At 48.4% G+C, this 22,615-nt stretch overlaps 1 long non-coding RNA gene across 2 annotated transcripts; it reads left to right on the top strand.

Moving 5' to 3' along the window:
- The first annotated feature begins 2,144 nt into the window (after positions 1–2,144).
- LOC135423887 (uncharacterized) lies at positions 2,145–13,726 on the top strand. 2 transcript variants are annotated; one of them, XR_010435004.1, is made up of 4 exons: positions 2,145–2,522; positions 7,880–7,965; positions 12,401–12,485; positions 13,540–13,726. It is a non-coding gene; the product is annotated as an uncharacterized LOC135423887 (long non-coding RNA). The 2 variants fall into 2 exon arrangements; XR_010435005.1 differs by having other exon boundaries at positions 2,147–2,410.
- Positions 13,727–22,615: the final 8,889 nt, after the last annotated feature.

Below are 22,615 nucleotides of genomic sequence, written 5' to 3'. Positions count from 1 at the left end.
GGAACAGGCAGCAGGATTAGTGTGAGTGTGTGACCACTGGAGTAGAGCAAGGAGAGAGAAGCACTGTAAGGAAAACAGGGAAGAGAACAGAGAAGAGGGGAGTAAGGGAAGAAAGAAAGGGATGTGATAAAGAAATGCACCAAACCATTCAAATTCATCAAAGCAAATGTGTTGGTTCTCCTGTTTGCTGAAGCAGGTCATGAATTATGTTCAGCAAACAGACAAACACAGTAACTAAAGGCACATTAGTTCTCTCATTTCTGTTTGTGAATGTGTATTGGAAGAGGAACATGATAGGAAAAGTAATGAATATGTGATATTTTTCTCTTTGAAATGAATAGCTGTGTATTTCACTGGAGATCACCTGCCTCAGTCTGGCCTGTTGTGTGCAGGAGCAGGAGCCCTCACAGCTCAACTGCAGCTCAGCTTCAGCTCAGCCTCCGCTGCTCCACCACAGCAGGGTTATAAAAGTTGTTTCCATGAAAAGGGAAACCGAGACCCAGAAATGCTCAGGGTTGTACCTGTGGGGAGTGAGCTGGAGACAAGTCACAGATGGTGTCCCCAGGGCTCAGTGTTGAGCCCAGGTCTGTTTGACATCTTCCTCAATGACCTGGAGGAGAGAATTCGGTGCTCCCTCAGTCCCTTCTCAGATCACACCGAGTTGGGTGGGAGTGTGGATCTGCTGGAGGGCAGGAGGGCTCTGACAGGGATCTGGACAGGCTGGATCCAGGGGCCCAGGCCAGCGGTGTGAGGGACAACAAGGCCAAGTGTTGGGTCCTGCCCTTGGGTCACCACAACCCCATGGATTGCTCCAGGCTGGGGCAGAGGGGCTGGAAAGCTGGAAAAGGCCCTGGGGGTGCTGGTCAGTTGAAAAGGTTGTCCAGCCCTGGCACAGCTGCCCCGGGCAGGGGTGGAGTCCCCATCCCGGGGGGGATTTAAAAGTAATGTGACACTTGGGGATGTGGTTTAGTGGTGGCCTTGGCAGTGCTGGCCATCCCAGTTGAACTTGATGATCTTGAAAGTCTTTTCCAACCTAAATAATTCTTTAATTCTGTGACTCCTTTCACTTCATTTTACCCATTTAGCAGCTCAGCAGGTAGGTCAGACTATTTGCTCACACCTTTTTGTGGTCTCTGGAAAATATAAGGTCCTTTATTGAGTCTTGCTTGAGTCTCTCTGTGCAGGACTATGGGAAATATTTCTGATGCAGAAATGAAACACACTCAGGCTGCTGAACAAATACGATTTCCAAGCCACTAAAACATCTTTGCCTCCACATCAGCTCGAGGAAGACAAGGCCCTGCACAGCTGTGTTTCTGTAACAGGTGACTGGGACCATGTGGATGTTCAGAAGGTTCTGAGGGGGAGAGGACACACAAAGCTGAGATGAACCAGCTGTGGATGGTTGAGGAATCCAGGATGAGGAGGAAAATGCAAAGAGCACCAAACTGATGTGTCGGGGTCACCTCCTGGCTATGAAACAGGAAGAGGTGGTGGGAAGCATCGACCTGATGGCTTTTTCTGCCTCTTCTGGGCCATGGATCAGCCTCTCCAGAGACTGACTCCACCTTGTCTTATTGGAATATCAGCCTGTGGAGGCTCTTCTGTCTTGAATAGCAAAGAAAACAGCTGCATCTCCCTGCCCCAGCAGAGGTTTTCCAGGTGCTGACAGTGGAAGGCCAGCAGGGCAGACACGTCCTTGCAGCTCATCCAGAAGGGCAGGTGAGGATGAGGGATGAAGGCAGGACACCCGTGAGCACCTACAGCCTCTCAAAGCTCCAGGTGAAAACCAACCACTCACCTTTCTGTGTCTTTAACATGATCTTCATAACTGGGAGAGCTGGGGGGGTTCAGCTGGAGGAGAGAAGGTCCAGGGAGAGCTGAGAGCCCCTTGCAGGGCCTAAAGGGGCTCCAGGAGAGCTGGAGAGGGACTGGGGACAAGGGATGGAGGGACAGGACACAGGGAATGGCTTCCCACTGCCAGAGGGCAGGGAGAGATGGGAGATTGGAAGGAATCCTTCCTTGGGAGGGTGGGGAGGCCCTGGCCCAGGTTGCCCAGAGAAGCTGTGGCTGCCCCTGGATCCCTGGAAGTGTCCAAGGCCAGGTTGGACGGGGCTTGGAGAAACCTGGACTGGTGGAAGGTGTCCCTGCCCATGGCAGGGGGTGGGATGGGATGAGCTTTAAGGTCCCTTCCAACCCAAACCATTCCATGATTCCATGACTCTGTGATGTGTCTTGGATGCAGCCAAGGGTCACCACACCACTGCTGCTGCATCACAGAGGCTTCCAAGTGGAGTGAATTGGCAGTCAAGAGCCAGTGGATGTGTCCAGGGATTCAGCACTTTGGGCTTGCAAAACAATCCCAGAGAGCACCAGAGGGATGGGAAGGAGGATGGCAATGAAGAATGAGGTAAAAACCGGGAGAAGAGCAAGGACACAGAGGAGAACAAGGGAAAATGCAGAGGGGAGAGAGGAGGAGACCTGCAGAAGGCAGAGCAGCTTTGCCTCTCTGGCTGCACGAGGTGTGTGGGAGGATGAGTGATGGGCCATGGGATGGGAATGCAGGGGCTTAATGCAAAGCTGAGATGCAAATACAGTAATGGCAAGAGTTAAAGGGAAAATAGAGTTTTTCATGTAAAACTGATGTTTCTTCATAAACCTTTATTTATCTTAAAAAATGAAGAGCAATCTCTGAGCCATGTAAGAGCATTTATCACCTGGGAAGGTGAAGGCAGCAGAACGTGCAGATTCCTGGCTGGGTTATTCATACAAATCACAACCAGATTAGTACTGAGCCCACCTAATGTGGTAGTTCCACAATCCCAAACAAGCATTAGCCTTGCACTTGTTTTAAAAATGAGCATCTCCTGAAGTCCTGATGCCCTACAGGGCTGCAGGGGAAAAAATTCCATCTTATGGCCTGTCAGGCTTTGGGGACTGTTGGAAACGGGGATATATATCTATATATATTTAAGACATAAAGTAAGAGTGCGTGTGATTAAGAATTTGGGTGGTTCTGTGCTATAATTCTGGTGGCTTTTAAGCCTCTCCTTGTCAGTGACACTGGATGAGGGTGGGTAGAGAAGTTGCCTGTATGGAATACAAAGAATAAAATCACTTCTCCTGCCTGACCCATGTCTCTGCCTTGTCCAATTTTCTATATTCCCCCACTAGCTCAAGTTTTTGAGCTGTCCTTCAGGCCCCAGCTAGGGATTACCTGTCTCTGCCAGCAGCTGTAAAACAGGTGTCTGATGCCTCCTCAAAAAATTTCAACAAACCAGGGGAATAACAGAAAGAAAGAAAGAAAGAAAGAAAAAAGCCCAATAATATTTTACTAACCCATTTTCAAGGTCGCAAAGTCAAGCACTCCAAAATTAGGAAGTGTCAGATTTAAGATGCCTGTAAAATCTTCATTTAGCTTTGCTGTGTGTGTGCATTCTAATTCACTCTTAAATATGTGATCACTTGTGCTCTGCAGGCAGAATCCTGCTCGTTCAGGGCTCAGAATAGACTTGCTCTCTGAAAGAGCAGCTCTTCAATATTTCATTTGGTCTCATCGTTCAGTGTGTGGCTCCATGCATTATTTACTGCAGACAGCACTGAATACAGAATTATTAATTTCTTACCAGGTTTTTCTCTGGTGCCTCACTGTTCAATCTCCCTTCTTTACAAAATTTAATGAATATATCTTAACAATAGGGCCTAGGGGTGAATCAATACTGATGTTTCATTTTATGGGGGGAAATGATGCACACAATAAGTATTAAAGTCAAAAAAATCCAAAGCGTCTCCTGATTTTTGGTGTACATTTTGATTGTCTGACACGACTTCCTTGAGCACTTCCATGTTTTTAGTTATTTATATTTCCAGAGCATGTATTTCTATATATGTGTGGTTACTACCTTTGCCTTTTCAGACCTGCACAGACCTGATCTCACTCACTGCAGGGGCTCACAGTCAGCAGAGAGGAAGGTGATAGACCCAGGGGGGTTTAGTGCAGGATTCACCTCACCTTAAAATAGATATCAAACTCAGATCTGATTATCTTGCCCTTAACATGCTGCTTCTCTCCCTGTAGAATGAGGGAGCCCAAGGCAAATAATGAGTTAGGCAGCTAATTTTGGATTCACTGGCAGAGGTGAATCCCAGCCTTCCAGAAAATAAATAAGCAAAAAATCCCGAGAGACTCTGCAGCCTTATTTTTGCAGAAGTTGAATGAGGGAGGAAGAGAGACAATAGGTATTTTGGGGTTGTGGTGAGGGGTTGTTACTGTGAAGGGCCTCACTCAGCTCCTGCTCCCATCACAATAACCCCAGACCATGGTCAGGGCTCCATCCTCAACCTTTCACCTCCTGAGCTGGAAGGGACCCACGAGGATCATCAGTTCCAGCCTCTGGCTCTGCTCAGGACAGCCCAACAATCCCACCACGTGTCTGAAAGGCTCCAGATGCTTTTGTCGAGCTTTTCCAGTGCCCACCTTCTCTGGCAGTCACCTCCTGCTTTAGGCACCTTCCATCAGCTTTGTCTTCACTTGGTCTCTTCAGGATCTCTTCTCAGCCAGGGACAAGTGGATTGAGCCAATTCCACTTCAGTTCTGTCTTTGGAGACCACGTGCCTCTGCTCCATGGGGTAGTTTGTTATATTTTGGCAATGAAACAAGAGAGGTAGTACAGAGAAAATAGGAAATACCTCCATAGGGAAACTCCTGAGACCTCCCAGAGTGGGTGTTATGGAAACAATTGGCTGGTTTGGAGTGGGGAATCCAAGGATGTACCAGTGAGTGAGGGCAGATAAATCTCAGCTGAAGGGTTATTTCCACAAAGTCAGTCTTTGGCAGGAGAGAATATTTTCAGCTGAAAGAAATATTTACTTCTCAAGTAATTGCTTGTGACTCACTTATTATAAACTTACATTTCTCTTTTATAGTGCAATATATATATATATATAGTATGAAACAGAGTGGTTTATTTACCACTTAGGGTGGTTTCTTATTCTCCCCTACAAGCTGTGCTGCACACAGGATGAGATTCTTCAGCCCTCCCAAGACAGTGAAAAAAACATAAAAATTCATTTCTGATGAACTGAATAATTTTTGGATCATTCAACCAAATGGAAAGAAATCTTGTGCAGCAGGAATGCTGGAGAGTTTGTGCCCAGCTTGTGGTTTGGGGTTCATGTGATTCTGCAATATTTCATATTTCACTCGAAACAAACCTCCCTTTTAACACTCAGATCCCAAATGAGATAAAACAGAAGGTGAAATAGAAGAATTTCTACTGGGCAGAAAGTGCAGGTGCTGCTGGAAGAAAAGGCAGTGCCAGATTTTAGGTGGCACAACCCTGGTTCACTCCAGTGGCAACAAACCTGGCACTGCCCCGGAAGGAAAGGGAACAAGAACTGAGGAGAAAAGTTACAGTGTGGGAAAGAAAAACACAGGGACCATCTCGGGCTCAGGGTTAAGGGCAGTCCCTCAGGGGGACATAACTGTGGCCTTGCAGTGCCTGAAGGGCACTGGATGAGATGGAGAGAGACTGTTTACAAGGGCCTGGAGGGCCAAGACACAGGGAATGGCTTCCCACTGCCAGAGGGCAGGATAGATGGGATACTGGGAAGGAATCCTTCCCTGTGAGGGTAGGGAGGCCCTGGTCCAGGTTGCCCAGAGAAGCTGTGGCTGCCCCTGGATCCCTGGAAGTGTCCAAGGCCAGGTTGGACAGGGCTTGGAGCAACCTGGGCTGGTGGAAGGTGTCCCTGCCCATGGCAGGGGTGGGATGGGATGGGCTTCAAAGTCCCTTCCCACCCAAACCATCCTGTCCTTCCATGGTTCCAAGCAGTGACTGAGGTGTTTGGTTGTGTTTAGTGCCTGACACCTCTCTCCAAATCCAGACATTTCCTTCCTCTCTGCACCTTGGGTTGGAACCAACTTTCTATTTCCTGAACAGTCTCTGATATGCAGAGTGGTTTGCAGTGCTTTGGCAGAGAGCAATCACCCCATGTCCCAGGCCAGGCCAGAGCTGCTCCAGGAGCTGGGAGCACTTCAGAGACCCCCACGAGCCTGGGACAGCCCCCAACCCACCCCAGCCCCGGGTGCAGGCAGGGCTGGGTGCTCAGTGGGGCAGAAAGCAGCCCTTGGAGGGGTTTGCAGGTGGTAAGAAGGTGTAAGATTCTGTGATCTTGCTGAAGCACATCCATGTGCTCAAGAGGACTGAGACAATGTTATAGAGAATAATTCCCCGGTTCTGGCATTTTCTGAGCACTGTGTGCTGGAATGAGCTATGTCAGCATTCCTTGAAGGTGACATTTTGATATAAAATAAGTTGCTTTTGGCTTGAAAGGACTATTATGGTATTTAAACTGATTTTATGGACTGAGAGATTTCTCCCTGGTAGCTGTGGAATGAGCCTGAGAACTTGTGTTTAACCAAAGCATCTATGGAACAGCATCCAGATTTTATTTGATGTGGTGGGGTCTGTACTTCTGGCCCATCAGGAGGCTCTTCCAGTTGTTAATACTTCTATTTCTAACTTAAATTTGTGCTTCTTTACCATCAGGCTGATGGTCACTTCCTCTGGTACTTTGCAGAGCATGTTTCCATTTCCTTCCCTCCCAGGCTGTTTACAGACCACAGAAAAAGTCGTTTTTCAGCCTTGTCTATTTTTTTTGATAGTCAGAATGTATTGAATTCCTTCTGTGTTTCATAAAAAACTCATTTCCCAGCCTTCAAATAATTGTATTGCTGTTCACTGTTCTATCCTCAATTTTTCACTTGACTAAATGCACTATTCCAACATTAATCCCACCATTGCCTTGTAAGATGTAAAATAACCAACTAATCCTGTGTTTATCTCTTTGTGGATAACACACCAATCTTTTTGTCATTGCACTGGGTAGATCACATTGAAATCTTGTATTTTGAGTGGGAAAGAGGTCATTTTTGGGTAGAGAGCTAGCACAGAGGGTTATACCCTTTGCCAAGGGCCACCTCACAAAACAGTTGCTGGTGGAGGAATGGTGGGTCTGTCCTGATGTTGTAGAGGGTTGCCACAGGTCCCTGTCTTCTCTTCATGCTTGCCAAAATATTCACTGTATCTCTCTGTATCTGTCCCTACTCCATCTTGCTGAGCTCCTGAATAATGCACTCAAACAGACCTGCCCCTGGGAGAGGCTTTGGAGGCAGCAGTTCCAGAAGTGTCTCGGTGTCACCAGGGCAGTCCCAGCCCAGATCACCAATCGTGTGCAGGGCTTTAATGGACAGTTTGTGTTGCACATTTCTCTCTTGATTTAGAAGTTCTCCCTCACTGGGAATTCTTGTGGGAGATAAAAGGACCAAATGATCAGCAGATACTGAACTTCTTTAATGCCCCCATAATTCAGCATAAGAGCTTCCATTGATCTGCTCCTTGGTTCTGTCAGGCTGAAACCAGAATTTGGCTCAAAGGGCCAAATCCTCTTGTCTCAGGTAACCACTGTAGTGGTTGAGAAGGTCCTTGATGTTCTCCTTTCACACCATGTGTCCTTCACACACCACATGACATTGTCCAGTACTCCAAAACAAGGGAAAAAAAGCCACTGCTAGTTTGGACTCCAGGAGGAGATGAGGGAAGGTGAGAGCACTGATTAAACTGGTGAACTCTTGTGAGTATTTCCTTATGATCCTTAGTTGAGAACTACATCCTACAGATCAGGAGAAAAGGGAAAAGGCAACCCAAGAGTGCCCAGAGTTATTATTTCAGGAAAGATTCCAACAAAGCAGATTCTTACCCTGAGCCTCAGCAACAAATGCTGAGCTTCTATTTCAAAGTTGTTATTGCTGCTCTAAGTGCAGTCTCAGAGGAGGCTTTACTGCCAAACTTAGCACATCCTCTCTTTGCTCAACCTCCAGTACATCAGAGGAAGGAAAGGAGCCAGGTTATGAAAGAAGACAAGAACTTGTCAGGAAACTTGAAGCAGAAGATTCAAACAATAAAGGTTAGTCCATCACAGCTGGTGGAGATCCTTTCTCTGTAGTGAGGAATCCCACTATTCTCTGTGGAATCCCAGCTGCTCCTGAAGGAGATGAGAGCATCCCAAATAGATTGGACTCAAATGCCTTGATCCAAAGCTTTTTCAACTCCATATTTTGAAAACCACTGAAGGCAGTTTGCAGGCTGTTGTATCCTCTTGGAGGACGTGTCTCCAAGCAGATTTTTCCCTCAAGAGATCTATCTGTGAAGGACCTGCTGGAGATCCCCAAAGCTTTGCTGTCAGTAAAGTGTGATCAGCAAGACATTTGCCTGGGTGTTTTGCCCCCTGTTTTCATGCAGACAAATCCCCTTCCTGCTGGGCACAGCTCAGGTTAAACTAAACTCCTCAGCTGGTTGGATTACAGGCATTTTGTTCAGCAAAACAGGGTGTTCTTGGTACCAACCCTTGGTTCTTGTAGGCTTGGTCTGGACAGTGCAAACAAGTAAACCTGCTCTGAAGAGCACCATCTGCTGTCAGTAATCACCCCCCACAAGGAGCTGAGTGTTTCTGAAGGGTCTGACAGGGAGGGCTCTCTGTGCCAGTGGGGGTTTGGTGGATGCTGAGGAACAGGGAGAACAGAAGATGATCACAGAATACGTCGAGCTGGAAGGGACCCACAAGGATCATCGAGTCCAGCCCCTGCCCCTGCCCAGGACACCCCAAGAGTCACACCCTGTGCCCCAGAGGATCATCCAAACACTTCTTGAACTCTGGCAGAGGCCCTTGGTTACCTGCAGCTCTGGAACTGCCGAGATGAAGGTGGGATTCCAAGGCCTCAGTGGAGCCTGAACCTGCCCCAGCTCATTTTGAACCCAAGAAGGGTTTCCATCAGGCACAGCTGCTGTGGTAAAATTCATAGAGCATTTCCTGGAGAACCTCCTTCCCCCTGTGTGGTTTGGACCTGTCATTCTGCCTGAGTGTAACTGGCTGTGGTACAGAAAATGAACAATTATTCCAATTATTCCTTAGTTCATCCCTTCATCTCATGGTCTTGTAGATTCACCCCTTCCCCTTCCTCCATCCAGACATTTTCCCTCAGGATGGAGAATCACAGTGTATGTGGCTTTCTCTTGACTAGAAATCCCTTTCACAGACCTCTGAATCAATCCAATCCCATCTGCTGCCCTTTTCCCTTTTTTTTCCAAGTTCTGGTCCACCCTTTTTGAGTTGAGGACCAGAACCACACCAAGTGGGCAGCAGGTGCCTGCATTTTACATATATTTGCTGCCACATTGTCTTTTGTTGTGCCAATAATTTCTAACATTTTTTTCACTAGTTTAATTCACTAAGCTAATTTTAGTTAATTCAACTCCTTGAATGTTGATAATTTAATTACCACCCTGTGTTTTCTATGTTTTAAACAATTATTATTCATGTGAGGACCTTCCCTCTCATTCCATTCCTTATCTTCTTGAAGTTGTTTTTTTTTTTGTTTGTTTGATGTTTTTTTTTTGGTGAAGGACTTTCTAAATTCCTTTAGAAATGCAACTACAATATCAGCTGGATTTCCCTTACCCTCATGTCTATTGGCTCCTTCAAAGAACTACACCAGGTTGTAAATCCTATTTCCCTTTCCAGAACTGCATGGACTCTTCCCCATTACACTTTAGTTATCCACGGATCCTCTTATATTACAATTTCTGTCAATTAACTCAGTACAGATGTGCTGCCACTCTGGATTTTCCTGAACTTTACATTGGATCTTCTTTAAAAATTGAGGCCACACTGATGATTCCATATTGAAGTGTCTTGACATTGAGACATTTTTACATTCCACTTGCACACCAGATTTTAATTCAGCAATTTCGCAGTGGAGTTCCCTGGGTACCCTGGGAAGAACATCCTTTGGTCTGGGGGATTTGTTAATACCTCTCGACACGCTCCATGATCTCCTCCAATATGGGAATGATCCTTTGATGTGGCCCCTTATAAAGACAAAAATTGCTGTGCAGGACCTCCTTGACCCTGTCATGGAAAAACCAGCTGCAAACATGGGATTAGTTCTCTGCTGTGCACTTATTTATTAAATTTTGATTGCCCTTTTGCATTTCCAGTACCCTTTTTACCTCTGTATAGTCCTGCTCATTTCTCTCGGTCTTCCTAAAGTCCTTTTGGAAATAGGAATTTGCCCACAGTCCCAGGATGATCTCTCTGATTTCTCCACCATAGACAAGGACTTAACTCTTCCAACCATTCCATTTATTTTATTTTATTTTTATTCCTTTTCATTTTATTCTCTTTTTTAAACAAAATACAAAACAAGAAATAATTTCCATTCAGTGATTTAGTGCCCATTTTTGAAGTTAAACACATCACAACGGTTTTCTTTATTGTTTTATTCCACAGGTGCTGAATATCAACACTTTTTGATGACTATTGTAGCAGGTTCCTACAGAACCATTCAGCTGGGTGCTGTGCGTTGGCTGCACTGGATGCAGCCAAGCTGAGAATTCATTTTCCTCTTGCAGTTCCTCTGACTGATTTTTCCATTTTTTGGGGCATCGTGAATGTGCTTTTCATCCCACACACCTGAGTACATAAAGCTGGGAGAGAGGGTTACCAATACAGTGGTTTCTTGGTTTCTGTGAGTCTGATTCCCCTTCCTGTAAGGCTGAATTGGAACACCAAGAAAACGACCTCATGTTTCCCATGGTAAGACAAGCTTGTGGCTGGGAAAGAATCAGGGCCTGGGACATGTGGGAATTGTCACTGGCAAATAGGTCCTTCTTTTGCCTGACCTAGGAAAGCTCAAACCAGCAGCCCTGGCCAAAGAAAAGTGCAGGAAGGAGGTACAAGTCCACAAGTCCTTGTCTCATTCCATTTCTGACACCAAATCCTTCTCATATAAATCCTTTTTCCATTACATGAGCTTTACTGTTACAACCAGGGCCACAGAAATATTTGTCAGCACAGCTCAGTTTGCCACGTTCAGCACAGAATATACAGGGAACAAGAAATGCAATCACCAAGGAACAACCCAACCCTTCCAGCTCCCCCTCCCCAGTGCAGTGCCAAGGTGGGTCACAGCAACTCCTATTGCCTGGTTCATTTATTACTCCAGCCTGACCCATATTCTGCTTTACAAGCTGTCCTAAATTTTTTTCACCTTAAAATAATTTAAGTTTCTTGCCTCTACTGCACTATTTGGAAAGTCATACCAGGATATAATTCCATAATAGTTTTTTTGGGTTTTTTTCTGCCTTACAGCCTAAATTTATTCATGACCAAGTTGATCTTATTCCAGCATCATCCTCTAACTTACATATTCTTTTTTTGTACTTGTTATTTACTCACCCAGTGTATTTTAAGGAGCCATCATATTGACTCTGAGACATTATTTTGCTGGTTTAAATAGGTCTGGGAGCTTCTGAAGTCATTGCAGCCTGAGCCAGGCCAGTGTGAGAGCTCCTTCCTCAGCACTGGGATTATCCTGTGCCTGTGTTAGGACAGTGAACACACACCAGTCACAGGACCAACAGTCTGAGGAACAGCAAATCCATACCAGGTCTTCATTATCCTCCAGCATCCTCCAGCTCTGCATTAATGTGACCCACTCTGGCTGACCCTCTGTTTTATAATTCTATCAAAAAAGGACTCGATGGCACTTAATTGATCTGTTTTCTTGTGCAAATGAAGTGTCATTATGTGTGATGTGATTTCCAGTGAGAGAGGCAGAGCCCCACTGGCACTGAGCATCCCCACACAGCCCTTGAGCCATCGGGTGCTAAAGGGACATGAAAGGAGTTGTTACCTCTGTCGGGGTGTTTTCAGGTGACACATCCCCACCGGAGCCTTAAAGTTGGAAAAAACCTTTAAGATCATCGAGTGAGTGCAACTGTTCCCAGCACTGCCAAGGCCACCACTAACACATGTCCCCAAGGGCCACACCCACATGTGTGACCCCACCACCCCCCGAGCAGCTGTGCCAGTGCCTGACCACCCTTTCCATGAAGGAATTTTCCCCAACACCCAACCTGAGCCTCCCCTGGCACAGCTGGAGGCCGTTCCCTCTCCTCCTGTCCCTTGTTCCCTGGGAGCAGAGCCCGACCCCCCCCGGCTCCCCCCTCCTGTTGCAGAGCCAGAAGGTCCCCCCTGAGCCTCCTTTGCTCCAGGTTGAGCCCCCCCAGCTCCCTCAGCTCCTCATCAGACTTGTGCTCCAGCACATTTCCTGCAGCACTGACCATCTCCCACATGGCACCTTCAGCTGTCGTTCTTCCAGATGGAAAATTTACTTTCCATCATCCCCCTTCCCTTGGTGGAGGAGATTTTGGTTGTCTGGTTTTTGGGGTATTCATTTTAAGTTCTGCTCAAAACTCTGTGAACCAACGCTGGAAGAGCTGGAGTCTTTCAAGGGACCACATGGAACAAACCCACATTCTCTCTTTCTCACTTTTCTCAGCCATTCCCAGCTCTGTGGCTGCACTGACACCTCTTGAGCCCTGACCCTGGCACAAAACACTCGATGCCTTGAAGATGGTTGGCAGGTGAGTTTGTCTTGCACAGACACCAGCACTGACCCATCCAGTGAATTCCTGGATTTTAGTTCCATGAACACCAAACCCACCTTCAGCCAGCCTGGAATCTGCTCCAGATCAGACAAGCACCTGAATCACAGCGTGGCCTTCACCCTCTCTCCTCCCAGGAACTGCCAAGCAGGGGGGCAAAAGGAGTCACCAGCTCCCTCCCCAAGCAGTCCAAGTCCATTCTGGGGAGTTTTCCCAGTGTTTAAAATACCAAGGACAGATTCCTACCCTCCCCTTGATCTCGTCCCTCACTGCATGGTGACCCCCATGCCCTTCCCTGCTGCAGGATCCTAAACCTGAGACATGGCTCTGCTGCCCTTGTACTTGAACCCAAAGAACTCACGGAGCTGTAAGTCCCTCTAACATTTCATTTATTGCTCTAAAGCCACCAGGAAGCTGAGTGCATCTCTGAGTGCTCAGGAATCCTCTGTGTCCTGGGAGACAGCGTTTCCAGTGAATGCCTTTGTGCCTCTGCAAGGCTGGGAATGAGCTCAGCCTGCAGCCTGAGCTGTGCTTACACTTCAGGCTCAAAGCACCGCACAAATTAAGCAGGAAAATGGGATTTTGATACCACCTGCAAGAAGAGGTTCTCTGAATTCCTAATTTGTGTGAAGTCTTAATGGCCTTTCTTTTTCCATTCCTATCATCTCTCCCCTCCTCTCCTTCCCCCCCTTCCCTGCACACCAGTGTGGATGGGAGGCCGTCCGTGGGGTGGAATTATTTATGAGAGTTCTGCAAATGTAGATGTACTGTTTCCAGCTAATAGAGCTCAAATCACTTGCACTGCACCATTAGAGAGGAAACCTACCCGAGTAAATTATATACAGGCCATAAATGGAAGCAGTTGTAGTGTTTTTATGGCTCTATAAAACTCTGGAAGTTTATTGCTATTGAACAAACATGTAATCTGATTCTCAAAGCTGAATATGAGACCCCAGTAGGGTCCAAAACCTGCATTTACCTTCAGACCTCTCACCATGTTGGTCACATCGTGGAAATTGTGTTTCAGTGGCAGGTTTTGAGAACCACTGAATCCATTTGAGAACCATTAAACCCAGGACTCCTGCCTAGAAGATATCCCAGCTGGGCCAAACATAGGGAAATACAAGAATTCAGTGGAACAAAGCAGTGGCTTCAGTTTAATATTCTCTTTGTCTACAAAGAGGCCCTAAGAGGACTTCAATAAAGAGCTGAAAAGCAAAGATGTTTTGGACTTCTAAAACTCAGTGTTCTGTTGCCTGTGGAAAATGAATGTATAATGTTTTTTTCTATTTAATGAAGAAGATTCAGATAAAAATATTGCAAAAACAAACAAACCCAGGCCAAGATGGAATATTTAACACTGGGTTGCTGACCTGATTTGCCAGGATTTGTAAGCCATGGGCCATACAAGGGATTTTTCTAAGGGCTGGTGAGATCCCTCTGAACAAACACATGTGCTCAGATGAGCTCTGAGCTGAGTTCTGCCCTGCAGGGATTAGTGGGACAGCACTTCTGTGGGGGCAGGACATGGGTGTGATCAAAGCTCTGATCCAGGAGTCCTTTCTTCCTTGCCTCTGCCCTTTATTGTTATTTTTACTCTCCCTGTTTCCATTTGAAGCCAGCCTGGCCTTTCAGGGCTTGAGTGAGCACAGAAATGTTTGAACTGCTCCAGGTCTGTGTTCTTTCCCTCTTTTTCAGGGACATTCAGGGCCTGTGACACGGGGTTTGTTCTCATGGCCTGTGGTTTCCTGGCAGCAACACTGTCCCTTGGAGCAGAGGGAGCATGGACAGCTCCCAGGGAGCATCTCCCAAGGGTCACAGGGACCCCTGGGCTGCACAGGCTCCCTGTCCCCTCGGAGAGACCCTTTGGCACTGGGACATTTTACTTCACCCATTTCTCTGGGCTCAATGGGCCTGGGGTTTGCAGATGTTTGGGCAGGTCAAGGCACACGGAGCCAGGGGATGAAAGTTTATCCTGCAGAAATGATCTCAAACCCTTGGGAGGGAAGGATGGAGAAGGGAAGGGGTAGAAACAGCCCTCTGGTGAGGAGCTGCACTTCTCCAGTGTCAGGGGTGGAGGGGGGGTTGGAACATCTGAACCCTTCACCTCATTAGTTACTTCTGCCAGTTGGGAAGGGTAGGGATGGCTTGAATTCAGTCTTGGGATGGCAGGAATATTCCAGAGCTTCTCTAGGTGAGTACTTGGCAAAGCCGAAGGTCTGCACAAAGTGGGGGAGTGCACAGGGTGGTGTGGGTGCTAGAAGGGCCTGGAGTGGGAAGCTCTAAGGGTTGTGGTGTAGCTCTTGCACCTCCATGTGCTGCACATGAAGTGCAGTGAACCTCCTGGAGACCACAGGTGGCTCTGATCAGTCCTGACATGGCTGAAATTAAGTGTCATTTCCTCTGGCCAGTGTTTTTCCTGGCTAAATGCTCAGGTGGATGATATGGAGAGGAAACTTGAAGTGGTTTTGAGATAATTTTATAGATGTGTGATGGTTCCTTGCACTCAGTAAGAGCAAGAGCAGACTCAGGGAGGCCACTTGTGTCTTGATGTGTCTTGATCATTAGATGTGTCTTGAGGAAACTTCCAAGCTCCTGCAAAGCCAGCACTGCTGAGTCAGCAGCTGGAGGGTTAAAATCTCTCCCAAATGAGAAAATTCCAACTCATCAATAGTGACAACAATGTGTAATAATTTAGTAGTAAAAACAGCAATAAAATATTGTGATGCTGGTGGTAAAAGAGAATCAAGAGCAAGAAATGCTGTATTTTTAGCTTGGGGAAATGTGGTTATCAGTGACCACTGATCAGCTCTCCACTATTAGCTGAGGTGCAAAATCATTTCAAGTGTAGCTGTCACCAATAATTAGCCTCAGATGTATCACTGAAGAGAAAGTCCATGTAATGAATAAGAAAATGGAAAATTCATTCCAGCAAGGCCTCCGTTTCCTTCAGTGAGTGTGGTTTGGCAGAGGGCACGAGGGACTCCTTGGACACCAATGTCCTCCCTCACCCCCCAGCCATGTGTGGGCCATGTGGGTGTGATCCCAGCTGCACATCCAGCTGCATTTGGGGAGCAGCTGGAGGACCTTTGAAAGGCTGAGAGAGTTGGGATTGTTCAGCCTGGAGAAGAGAAGCTTTGGGGTGACCTAATCGTGACCTTGCAGTGCCTGAAGGGGCCAACAGGAAAGATGGAGAGAGACTTTGGGCAAGGGATGGAGGGACAGGACACAGGGAATGGCTTCAGACTGACAGGGTTAGATGGGATATTGGGAAGGAATTGTTCCCTGTGAGGGTGGGGAGGCCCTGGCCCAGGTTGCCCAGAGAAGCTGTGGCTGCCCCTGGATCCCTGGAAGTGTCCAAGGCCAGGTTGGACGGGGCTTGGAGCAACCTGGGCTAGTGGAAGGTGTCCCTGCCCATGGCAGGGGGTGGGATTGGATGGGTTTTAAAATCCTTCCAACCCAAACCCTTCCCTGATTCCATGACCTGGGTGCTGCAGTCACTCTGCACGTGGCCAGTTCTACCTGTCAGCTCCCAGTCACACTTTCGTAGTTACATTATTTCCTCACTGAAAAACAAGTTTAATTTTAGGAACAAGAGGCATTTTTTTTCTGTTTCCACCACATTATGAGCTGCACGTGGTGGCATCTGTTAAACCTAATGAAACCCACAGCAGGGGAGAAAACAGAGTACCCCACAAAAGGAGAGAGCGGGAGCACAGGCAGATGTAAGGGGCTGAGAGCGCCGGGCCCAGACAATGCAGCCTTTTTTTATCATTTCACTGTGGGGGAGATGAGAGAGGACTGGGATGAACGAGGCCACGTGACTCCTAATTACAAGACGGATTTTTTTTAGAGGAGCAGATCTTTCCCTAAGGAAATACCTCCAAATAGCAAGGACAGATGATGTGTCCTTGTGCAGGATTAGCAGCAAGGGGAGCGTGGGGAGGTCCCTCCGTGCACCCCGGGAGCTGAACCACGGCACAGGCTCAGGCTCAGGGATGCAGGAAGCAAAGGCACAGATGGATCAGGGAGAATGAAGCCACTGTGATTCTGGCAGTTTGTGTGGAAAGCAATAAATACAAAAGGTAGAAAGAACAAATGTTTGTTCTCCTGAAAGTAGGACAAGAGGAAGGGAGAGCTGTAGATTGGACGTGGAGCTGAACAAAACCTTCCTAAAGAATGAAACCCATCAGTGCAGGCGGGGACTGAAGGTGCCCACAGATGTCCAGGGAAGAGCCCAAAGTGGGAATTCAGCTGATCCAGGCTGTCAGGCAGGAGAAAAGGCAGCTGCCAGACATTTGCCTTCTGTCAGCAGCTCTGGTACTATGGGGTTGCTGATCACATGGAATTACAAACTCAGGAATGCTGATAAGCAGCACTGTTGGACTGGAGAAAGGCAGCCCCTCTTTGAGGACAGACTGGACACCACTGGACATCACTGGGCTGCTGAAAATGAGCTCAGAACACCGAGGTTGTGGGTTTGATCCCTCTATGGGCTGTTCAAGTAAGAGCTGGACTTGATAGTCCTTGTGGGTGCCTTCAAACCCAGACTGTTCTGTGAGAAGGAATCCGTGACACAGAAGGTGTCATCACCTGGGGAGGGCAGGAGCTGGCACAGCAGGGCCTGGAGGAGCAGGGCAATGCAGGACTGGGGGGTTCCTCACAGAGACGGGGGGAGACAACAGGGTTGTTGGGATGTGGGGAGCAGGGAGATGGAACCCAGAACTACATTGTGCAGATGGGTGTTAGAAATGAACCCTATTGCAGCCTGTGGGGCAGCTGGGCACTGGGGAAGGGGACTGGTGGTGAGTCTTCGATTGAAGTCCTTGTTCCACCTGTGGAAATGGTGCAGAGAGAGCAGCAGCCAAGCAGCAGTGAGAGGACATGGGGTGAACTGGGGGGATTGGGAAAAAATCTTATTAGGAAAAAATCCTCCCTGCGAGGATGGTGAGGCCCTGAAGGAGAGCTGGAGAGGGACTGGGGACAAGGGATGGAGGGACAGGACACAGGGAATGGCTTCCCACTGCCAGAGGGCAGGGATAGATGGGAGATTGGAAGGAATCCTTCCTTGGGAGGGTGGGGAGGCCCTGGCCCAGGTTGCCCAGAGAAGCTGTGGCTGCCCCTGGATCTCTGGAAGTGTCCAAGGCCAGGTTGGATGGGGTTTGGAGCAACCTGGGCTGGTGGGAGGTGTCCCTGGCCATGGTAGGAGGTGGGAACGGATGAGCTTTAATGTCCTTTCCAACCCAAACCATTCCATGATTGTGATCAACACAACTACTGAACCTTTAAGAAACCTGCTGTTCATTTGCTGTGCCAGGGGACCCCTGTGTGGGTAAAGAGAGAGCACAGACTCTCTTCTGGAGAGCAAAGACTCGTGGGAAGGCTGAGATGTCCTGTCAGCTGAGGTTTGTCCATGTGTACCGAGGTGAAACCAGGAGACCAGCCCTTGGTTCTGAAGAAGCTCCTCAGCACCAGAGCCAGGTGTCCTGGTGTTCTCAGGTGCCCAGCCTGCCAGGGTGAGATTCCTGTTGCTGGAGAAGCAAATGACAAGAAAGAGGGTCCCCAGCTCAATCAGCAGTAGGAAGGAGACCAAGCAATGGCTGCAGGTGATGCAGGAGTCCTGCAGGTGATCCCAGCAGTGATCCCTGAGTGCCTGTGTGTGGCAGGAAGGTGTCTCTGGATGCTGGGATTGTAGCCTGGCTGCCTGGGGAGCAGTGGGACTGTCCCAGGGTGCTCTCAGGGGCTGGCAGCACTATGGAAAGAAGAGGATGGGAACTGCCTTCAAACCAGGAATGAGGTGAGGGCCAGACCTGTCCACGGCAGATTTCTCCTCACAGCTGGCAGGGTGATGTCTTCCCATGGCCATTCTTTCTGCAGAATGGTCTGAAAGAGGTGATGGTGCAGGACAACACCACATTCAGGAGCTGCACCTAATCCTTATGGGTCACTTCTAACCCAGAATATTCTGTGATAACCTGCAGTGTCCTTCATCACTGTACCTTGAGGACACAGCCAATCTGTCCCATCCATGACAATCTCAGGGGGTTTGGGGGTGGCAGCTCATGGCCCCACTTTTGCTTTGCTGATGGTGCAGTTTTTATGCTGCTCTTTGGCTCTTTTATCAAAGAGCTCCAGGACAGAAGGCCAGGACTGATGAGAGTCATGGTGACCTTCTGTGGGATACCTGCACTGGCCAGGGGGTCATGCCATTGTGTGCTCCAGAGGGCTGGAACTATCCATGGTGGTGGCAGCAGGTGGTCCTTGCTTGGTGAAATCCTCCTGTAAAATTGAAACGCTGTCTCACAGGGGGCTTTGCCTCAGTCTCACTGAACATCAGAAGGTCCTGATTCCATGTTCCACTGGGAAAGAGTTCCAGGCCTACCTATACTTTGGGTGGTTGCTGTTGTAGCCAGAATCTCTCAAATACAGGATTCATTTCACGTCCTTTATGAAGAACTCCCTTGGTATCATGGGCTTTGTCTAAGCATTTGTGTTGGAGGGACAGATTAATGGGCACAACACTCTTTAAAGGAGCCTCTCTTAATTTTCTGAAGCTCAAAATCCCCCTGGCAGTGACTAGATGGGGCAATGACCCTCGACAGAGAAGGAAATGGAGCTTCCTTTCCTTAAGTCTCACTTTCTTCCCTCAGTGTTTACAAGGAGTCACTGGCATGGAATGAATGTTGTGACATGGATTTGTTAAACATGAAAGGCACAGGCAAAGCTGCAAGGCCAGGGAACAGTGGCATAATCTTTGGGGGACCTTGGGGATCAATAACATCCCAAGTTTAAATCTCCCAGGAGGAGATCAAACCATCCTTTCCTGGAGCAACAACCTCCAAGTACTGGTTTCACTCCAGTTGCTTACAAGAAGCTTTCAGCAGGGAGAGCTTTTCTTCTCCAGAACGGCCCTGTGGACTGGAATTCCTTGGATGTCCTTGGCCCACAGCAGCCTTGGACAGTGGAGGGGGTGGTAGAGGACTGGAACAGGTTTTCCTCCATCCTCCAGAGGAGCTGGACACAGAGCCTGGACCATCAAGGGGGGAGAACACAGAGCAGAGCTGAGCCCTGGGAGGGGGTGGAGGAGCTCAGTGTGTCTGTGCCACCTGAGCAAGGCTCCATTGCTGAGGCAACTTCAGAGCACAGAGCACTTCACAGATGATACTTTAGGTGCTATGAGGGGTATGATTTACCTGCCCAACACTCTGCTTTAAAATCAAGCTCTGCATCATATCATTAGAGCTCTTCTGACAGTTTAACAGGCAGTTGCTGACAGGCTCTGCTGGCACTCTCAGTGTCAGCAGAGAATAATCAGGGAATAATCAGGTAATGATACTTTTTCCTGGGGGTCCTGTTCCTGAGCAGTTTGTCTTATCCAGCACTGATTTAGCAAAAGAGACATAAAATCATTGTTAAAAAAATTTAGAATCAACACAAAGGTTGGCATAAAAGTGTATAATGAGGATGAGAGATCACAGACCAGCTGGCTTTGCTTTGAGGGTCAGATAGAAAGTATGAACAAAAAAACAAGGGAAGCATCACAAGTGTCTCAGAAGAGGCACTAAAATATGGTGCAAACACTCCCTGGAGTGCAGGATCAGCCAGACAGATTTCCTGAGGGGGCCTTTCCATGTGCCACCAGCCCCAGCAGTGGAAGGTGGGGAGGTGTCTCCCTGACGGTCTGTGGCCATGGCTGTGCCTGTGAGGGGAGACAGAACCTCTGGGAAGTTTGCTTTCCATCTTCTGGTGCTGCAGGTTTCCAACCCGAGAGTTCCCAGCTCCTCAGGGTCCCAAAGCCCCCCCAGACTGCAGGTATGGAAAGGGTTTTTTTGTCTGAACCGTTTCCAGAGGAACAGTATTCTCCTGCTCATAGCAGTTATCCATCATCTCTGCACCAGCCAAGCTAAATGAGCCAAATTTATCCCAGTGAGGAGTTCAGTTCATGATTATAAAATTGGAAACACAGTGGGATTCCTCTCATACCGTGCTGGGACCTAAAATGTGGGCGGGCTCCTCAGTTGGGGCTCTGGGCTCCTTTGCTGCCTCAGAGAGCAAAGAGACCCCCCAGAAACCACCCTGGGCACCCTCCAGCACCCAGCTGAGGTGGGAAGGGCTGCTGTGGGAACACCTCTCCCTGCTCTGAGGGAATGCAGGCAGTCCAGAGGAGCCAGGCGGCTCTTTGGTGGTGGAAATGGCTCCAGTTCAAACGGTGAAATCAATCTCCCTCCTGACTGAGGAGGTGAAATGGAGCATGAGTTTGCTCACCCATGGCTGCTGCAGATGATTTAGGGGGGGATGAGGTGATCTCTGAGCCCTCTGTCTCCCCCTGTGCCTCTGGGTGATGGAGTCATCCTTCTTTCAGCTCTCTCCCTATTTATTGCATTTCCCATACTTTATAAAGCAGTGTTTAATCCTGCATGTCCCTCCACCCTCTGATCTCTGGGTTACAGGGCTTCCTCCTCTCTCCTCGTTTCATGGAGCTCACTTAGGAAACGTAAATATGACAAATGAGCATTATCCTCTTCTCAGTCCTTGGTGGATTTGCTGCTCTTACTCTGCTACACCATTAATGCTCTGCCTCCCTTCTGCATGAACCAGCCTTTCCTGAGCCTCAGACCACTGCCAGGGCTGTCAAAAATCTTTGGAAGTTGTACAGAATGAAAAGCTCAAACTGCTCATCAGCTCTTCCACGGGTTACACATGAAAAACCATTGATTTTGGGACATCACAGCAGATCCAACAGGCTGAGAGAGGTGATGCTCCAACCACAGCAAGGCTCAGCATGGACTCAGAGGAGGCACCTGCACACAAACACACGTATGTACACGTACACACACAGGGAGAGCTGAGCCCCTGGATCCCAGTCTCACCAGTTGCTGGCAGCTGGACACATGAAACCCTGAGGCCACAAGAATCTTCTAGTTGTGGATACACCCCCCCAACCCCTCAAAATAAAGTCCCTCCCCCAGGTAAAGGGCAAGGAATGGATTTTACTACAAAGACAGGACAAGGCCAGGCAAACCGACACAACAGCCATCCATTGACACATAACTTTTATCCCCTTATTCTTCTGTTTTTCCAGACTTGTTCCTCCCCAGATCACTTGGATACCTCCTTTCCCCACCTGTATTTGCTCCCTAAACACCCCATAAAAAGCTGTCTGCCCAAAAGCCCTTTCCCTGCATCCCATGGTGTGTCCCACATCCCCAGGCATCCCTGAAGTGCTTTGGCAGTGACACCTCGTGGTGGGTTCACCCCTGGCCCATAGGACTGGGACAGCCCTGGGAGGGGCTCCCTTCCCTGAGTCCATAATGTGGGTTTCCTGCCTGCCTTTGTACCCCTGTGCTGCTCCAGGACTGTGGAGATGAGCCTTGGATGGGCTGGTGGCTCCTGGGCTGGGCTGGGAGCAGCTGGGCCAGGGGGTTATTTGGGCTCCCCCACCCCTGTGTCTCTGGGCCCCTTTGTGGGGCTGCAGAAGAGTTTTTACCACCTAAGCCAGCAATTAGCACAAAGTGTAATCTTGGCATAAAAGCACATTTTCCCTTCCACCCTCAGCTACCTTCTGTCAGTTTTGGAGCCCCTGGCACTGCAGAGACATTTTCTGTATTTTAATGATACTCTTTTTAGATGCCCCCTCTCCTCCCCCCCCTTTACCCTGCTGGAGAAGTTTAATTTTCCCTTTTGCTCCTCACAGAATCACAATCCATTCTGCCCCAGTCTCTCATCAGACACCTTAAACCAGGCTTTGTGTTGGTTGTCACCTGCTTAACCTCTAATTCCTCCTTTCAAATCCTCTTGCCTTGTTCCCAGCTCGGACAGAGCTGTGAGGGAAGGTGGGAACTGGGCCCTCTGTGCCCCCTGTGCCCTCCAAATCCCCCTCCCTGTTCTGCAGAGGGAAGGTGGAGGCAAAGCTGCCCGGGGGGGTGTTTCTTCTGGGAGTTGTTATTGTTGCTCAGTTGGAAACGATGAGGAAGCTGAAGCAATTCCTGTGGAAGGAGGGAATCTATTTTTATACAGAAATATCTATTACTCTGTGCTTAAACCAACCCCTTCTCATTTCTGTTCTCTTAAGTGAAGGAGATCAGTCCTGGGAGGAAGAGACAGGAGGA

Source organism: Pseudopipra pipra, chromosome 18 (assembly GCF_036250125.1).
Source record: "Pseudopipra pipra isolate bDixPip1 chromosome 18, bDixPip1.hap1, whole genome shotgun sequence".
NCBI lineage: Eukaryota > Metazoa > Chordata > Aves > Passeriformes > Pipridae > Pseudopipra > Pseudopipra pipra.
Note: the sequence above shows the minus strand (reverse complement) of the source record. Positions and strands in the feature narration are given on the sequence as shown.